This window comes from Adiantum capillus-veneris, chromosome 4 (genome assembly GCF_014529385.1).
Source record: "Adiantum capillus-veneris isolate H3 chromosome 4, ASM1452938v2, whole genome shotgun sequence".
Taxonomy (NCBI): domain Eukaryota; kingdom Viridiplantae; phylum Streptophyta; class Polypodiopsida; order Polypodiales; family Pteridaceae; genus Adiantum; species Adiantum capillus-veneris.
The window spans coordinates 68,931,763-68,937,762 of NC_140934.1; the positions used below are offsets into that span (position 1 = coordinate 68,931,763).

At 41.4% G+C, this 6,000-nt stretch overlaps 1 pseudogene; it reads right to left on the reverse strand.

Moving 5' to 3' along the window:
• The window catches only part of LOC147459356 (amino acid transporter AVT1G-like), a 68,830-nt pseudogene extending 64,321 nt beyond the window's left edge, over positions 1–4,509 (reverse strand).
• Between the last annotated feature and the right edge of the window lie 1,491 nt (positions 4,510–6,000).

Consider the following 6,000-nt stretch of genomic DNA (forward strand, 5'->3'; position numbering starts at 1 on the left):
AGAAGGGAGGGCCATGTGTGATGGCTAACAGAGCTCTCTACAATATATGATTGATAGCAGAGCAGTCGCTTGCCTGAAGTCTGGGAGACATGCCACAACCCATTCATACTTGGGACGGTTTCCTGCAACCAGTGATGCGAACCGTCTATGCCTAGGATATCGAGCATCTCTCTCTCTCTCTCTCTCTCTCTCTCTCTCTCTCTCTCTCTCTCTCTCTCTCTCTCTCTCTCTCTCTCTCTCTCTCTCTTGTACATGTCTTGTGTATTGGGGTGTGTGTGTGTGTGATGTCTCCCAGCGTGTTTTGTGTGTGTGTGTGTGTGTGTGTGTGTGTGAGAGAGAGAGAGAGAGAGAGAGAGAGAGAGAGAGAAGCTTTGCCTGTAGCTCTGGGGCCATAGTTGGGGTGCTCTCCACATCCTCTTCATCGCTACTCTCTGCACCTGCAGAAGAAGAAGAATCACAAAAGAGCTGGCGGGCATCGCAAGAGAGCAGCTCCATCTCCTCTACGTGGTTTTTAATTTGGAATAGAAAAACCACGTAATACAGAGTGCCTCGACGTATTTGAGTTGCAAATTTAAATAAAAGCATATATATATATATATTTATATTTATATTTATATTTATTTATTTATAAAAATTATATATTTATTTATTCATTTTTATTTTTTATATAAATATATAATTTATATATATATATATATATATATATATATATATATATATAGAGAGAGAGAGAGAGAGAGAGAGAGAGAGAGAGAGAGTACATATGCGCCTTTGACTAGCTCGTATAGAATCTCGGTGGTGCCAAGGTTCAAATCCACTAACTCTTCTCCTTTGACTAGCTTAGAGAACTTCCTTTTCCTGAAAAAGGTTTTCTCTTCATCAAGTATCTCATCCCACTCTGGTATCTTTGCTACTAAGATACTCGAGAGATCTTCTTTTTCCTGTGCTATGACAGTAGCTGCTGTCACCCACTTTTGGTTAGACTAACTTAGACTCATCCCAATTCTTAGGTCTTGAATTCCACGATAGTGAAATTCATGGTATAAGCCATTTGAAAGGAGCAAATAACAAACAAAGGACAGTAGCTTAAGCCACGAGGTGTAGGCTCAAGTTTGAATCTTTGGCATTGTTTGTATTTGACCCAAAACCGATTTATCTGGCCACAATTAGGTTGAATGTAGCTCTCGAGAGAGCCTAGTCAAAGTCTGAGAGCATGTTCTGACTGTTATCCCTACTCGCAATGCACAATATCAATGATTTATCAGCTATGAAAGGATTCCACACTGTTTGAAAACATAAGCAACAAGCTATTGAGCTCTTAATTGTATAAACTGCAGATAAGCTTCGAAGCAAGCAACGTTGCTAAGCTAAGCTAGTCATCTCTTTGATTAAAGTGCACTACTTGCAGCATGCTATGAGAATGCATGCCATATCAGGATCTCTGTGTAATATATCACACTACACATTTTCTTAAATCAAAAAGAGCCATTTGTAACATGAGGGAATATAGTAGGTCAAGAAGGGAATATTTGCCTCTTTTGAGGGCATTGAAATGACTTCTCCTTGACAATGGCTCCTTTTGCACCAACATCCCTTGTGTATGTTCCGAGGTTTTTTACCTTAGTAGACATCTTTAAATATAGTAGGTGGGGAGGTTAGTGAGCGTTATGTTGATATTTGTGTATGAGAGAGGCAGATTAAATTGCCACAGTAAGGAGAAACAAGTTGTTGACCAACAATTTCAATTCTTAATTGGAGGCAGTGTCCTCGTGTACTGTAGACGACCTTGTTTAAAATTGAAGTCGCCTTATTATTAGAAAAGGACAAGAGAACAGAAGGTACCAAGGATCATGTGTTGGCACCAAGGGAGATCATCAAAGATGGCATAATCGAAGATGACAGTAGTGCCAATTCAAAGCTGTCCAAAGTTAAGAAGAAGCTAGAAGAAGAGACGAAAAAGAGAATTCTAACGTCGTAGGAAACTATCCCAAGAGATTTAAAGATCTATCCGTAAACGAGGGGATTTGAACTGAAGACCTAAGAATTGGGCTGAGTCCAGGTTAGTCTATCCGACAGTGGGTGACAACAACTAAACCACAGCCTATCATAGCAGAGGAAAAAGAAGATCTCTCGAGTATCTTAGTAGCAAAGATATCAGAGTGGGATGACATACTTGATGAAGAGTAAACCTTTTTCAAAAAAAGGAAGTTCTCTAAGCTAGTCAAAGGAGAAGAGCTAGTGGATTTGAACCTTCACACCGCCGAGATTCTATACCAGCTAGGTTAAACACACACAAGCGAGCATGCAAACACACACAAATATGCTTGAACACATAGACCCACGCATGCATACCCACACACGCAACACACTTGCCCAAACATACAAGGGAGCAAAGCATTGCATCCACCTCATAGATTAAGTATAAATGCCCTTTGATGAGCAGTGGAGTATCCCACGGGGGGGGACAAAGAAACAAGTGGCTGTAAGAAGGGAGGGCCACGTGTGATGGACTAACACGTCTCTCTACAGTATATGGTTGATAGTAGAGCAGTCGCTCGCGTGAAGTCTTGAGACCTGCCACGACCCATCCATACTTGGGACGTTGTCCTGCAATGAGTGACACGAACCGTCTATGCCTAGGATGTCGAGCATCATCTCTCTCTCTCTCTCTCTCTCTCTCTCTCTCTCTCTCTCTCTCTCTCTCTCTCTCTCTCTCTCTCTCTCTCTCTCTCTCTCTCTCTCGTACATGTCTTGTGTATTGGGGTGTGTGTGTGTGTGTGTGTGTGTGTGTATGTGTTGTCTCCCAGTGTGTCTTGTGTGTGTGTGTGTGTGTGTGTGTGTGTGTGTGTGTGTGTGAGAGAGAGAGAGAGAGAGAGAGAGAGAGAGAGAGAGAGAGAGAGAGAGAGAGAGAGAGAGAGAGAGAGAGAGAGAGAGAGAAAGAGAGAGATGCTTTCCCTGTAGCTCCGGGGCCATAGTTGGGGAGAAGAGTGATATTTTGTAATGCGCGGGAGAGGGGTGCACTGCTTGATAATGGATCCTTTTGCACCAGCATCCCTTGTGTATGTCCCGAGGTTTTTACGTTAGTCGACATCTGTTAATAGAGAAGGTGGGGGGGAAAGTGAGGATTATGTTGATATTTGTGTATGAGAGAGGCAGATTAAATTTCCACAGTCAGGAGCAACAAGTTGTTCACCGGCAATTTCAATTCTTAATTAGAATTGCTGGAGGCAGTGCCCTCGTCTACTGTAGACGACCTTTTTTAAAATTGAAGTCGCCTAATTATTAGAAAAGGATAAGAGAACACAAGGTGCCAAGGATCATGTGCCGGCACCAAGGGAGGTCATCAAAGATGACAGTAGTCCCGATTCAAAGCTGTCCAAAGTTAAGAAGAAGCTAGAAAAAGAGACGAAGAAGAGAATTTTAACGTCGTAGGAAACTATCCCAAGAGACTTAAAGATCCATCCGCAAACGCGGGGAGTTGAACTCAAGACCTAAGAGTTGGGCTGAGTCCAAGTTAGTGTAACCGAAAGTGGGTGACAGCAGCTAAACCACAGCCTGTCATAGCAGAGGAAAAAGAAAATCTCTCGAGTATCTTAGTAGCAAAGATACCAGAGTGGGATGAGATACTTGATGAAGAGTAAACATTTTTCATGAAAAGGAAGTTCTCTAAGCTAGTCAAAGGAGAAGAGTTAGTGAATGTGAACCTTCGCACCACCGAGATTCTATACCAGCTAGGTTGAACACACACAAGTGAACATGCAAACACACACAAATACGCTTGTATAAACAACACATAGACCCAGGCATGCATACCCACACACATAACACACTTGGCCAAACATACAAGGAAGCAAAGCATTGCATCCACCTCATAGATTAAGTAGACATGCCCTGTGATGAGTAGTGGAGTATCACCTGGGGGGGACAAGGAAACAAGTGGTTGTACGAAGGCAGGGCCACGTGTGATGGACTAACAGGGCTCTCTACAGTATGTGTTTGATAACAGAGCAGCCGCTCGTGTGAAGTCTGGGAGACCTGCCACGACCCATCCATACTTGGGACGTTGTCCTGCAACCAATGACACGAACCGTCTATTCCTAGGATGGCGAGTATCATCTCTCTCTCTCACTCACTCACTCTCTCTCTCTCTCTCTCTCTCTCTCTCTCTCTCTCTCTCACACACACACACACACACACACACACACACACACACACACACACACACAAACACACACAAGAAACAGTGGGAGACAACACACACACACACACACACACACACACACACACCCCAATACACAAGACATATATGAGTGAAAGAGAGAGAGAGAGAGAGAGAGAGAGAGAGATACTTTGCATGTAGCCCCGGGGCCATAGTTGGGGAGAAGAGTGATATTTTGCAATGCGCGGGATAGGGGTGCGCTCCACATCCTCTTCATCGCTACTCTCTGAACCTGCAGAATAAGAACAATCACAAAAGAGCTGGCTGGCATTGCAAGAGAGCAGCTCCATCTCCTCTACGTGGTTTTTAATTTGGAATAGAAAAACCCTGTAATACAGAATTCCTCAAAGTATTTGAGTTTCAAATTTAAAGGAAAGCATCTATAAATATATATATTTATAAAACTTATATATATATATGTTTATTTTATTCTTTTATTATTTATTTATTTTACATAAATATATATTTTTTTATACATAAATAAATAAATATATATATATATATATAGAGAGAGAGAGAGAGAGAGTACATATGCGTCTTTGACTAGCTGGTATAGAATCTCGGTGGTGCCAAGGTTCAAATCCACTAACTCTTCTCCTTTGACTAGCTTAGAGAACTTCCTTTTCCTGAAAAAGGTTTTCTCTTCATCAAGTATCTCATCCCACTTTGATATCTTTGCTACTAAAATACTCGAGAGATCTTCTTTTTCCTCTGCTATGACAGGCTATGGTTTAGTTGTTGTCACCCACTTTCAGTTAGACTAACTTGGACTCAGTCCAATTCCACGATAGTGAAATTCATGGTATAAGCCATTTGAAAGGAGCAAATAACAAACAAAGGACAGTAGCTTAAGCCACGAGGTGTCGGCTCAAGTTTGAATCTTTGGCATTGTTTGTATTTGACCCAAAACAATTTATCTAGCCACAATTAGGTTGAATGTAGCTCTCGAGAGAGCCTAGTCAAAGTCTGAGAGCATGTTACGACTATTATGAGCAATTGACTTTGATGGACAATTCTAATTAAGATGCAATAGCGGTCCCTACTCGCAATGCACAATATCAATGATTTGTGTGCTATGAAAGAATTCCACACTGTTTGAAAACATAAGCAGTAAGCTATTGAGCTCTTAATTGTATAAACTGCAGAAAATTTTTGAATCAAGCAACGTTGCTAAGCTAAGCTAGTCATCTCTTTGAGTAAAGTGCACTACTTGCAGCACGCTATGAGAATGCATGCCATATCAGGATGTATGTGTAATATACCACACTACACATTATTTTAAATCGAAAAGAGCCATTTTCACGTAGCATGAGGGAATATAGTAGGCCAAGAAGGGAAGATCTGCCTCTTTTGAGGGCATTGAAATGACTTATCCTTGACAATGGCTCCTTTCGCACCAGCATCCCTTGTGTATGATCTAAGGTTTTTACGTTAGTACACATCTGTTAATAAAGCAGGTGGGGAGGAAAGTGAGGGTTATGTTGATATTTGTGTATGAGAGAGGCATATTAAATTGGCACAGTCAGGAGCAACAAGTTGTTGACTAGAAATTTCAATTTTTAATTGGAGGCAGTGCCCTCGTCTACTGTAGACAACCTTGTTTAAAATTGAAGTCACCTAATTATTAGAAAAGGATAAGAGAACACAAGGTGCCAAGGATCATGTGCCAACACCAAGGGAGGTCATCAAAGATGGCATAATCGAAGATGACAGTAGTGCCAATTCAAAGCTGTCCAAAGTTAAGAAGAAGCTAGAAGAAGAGACGAAAAAGAGAATTCTAA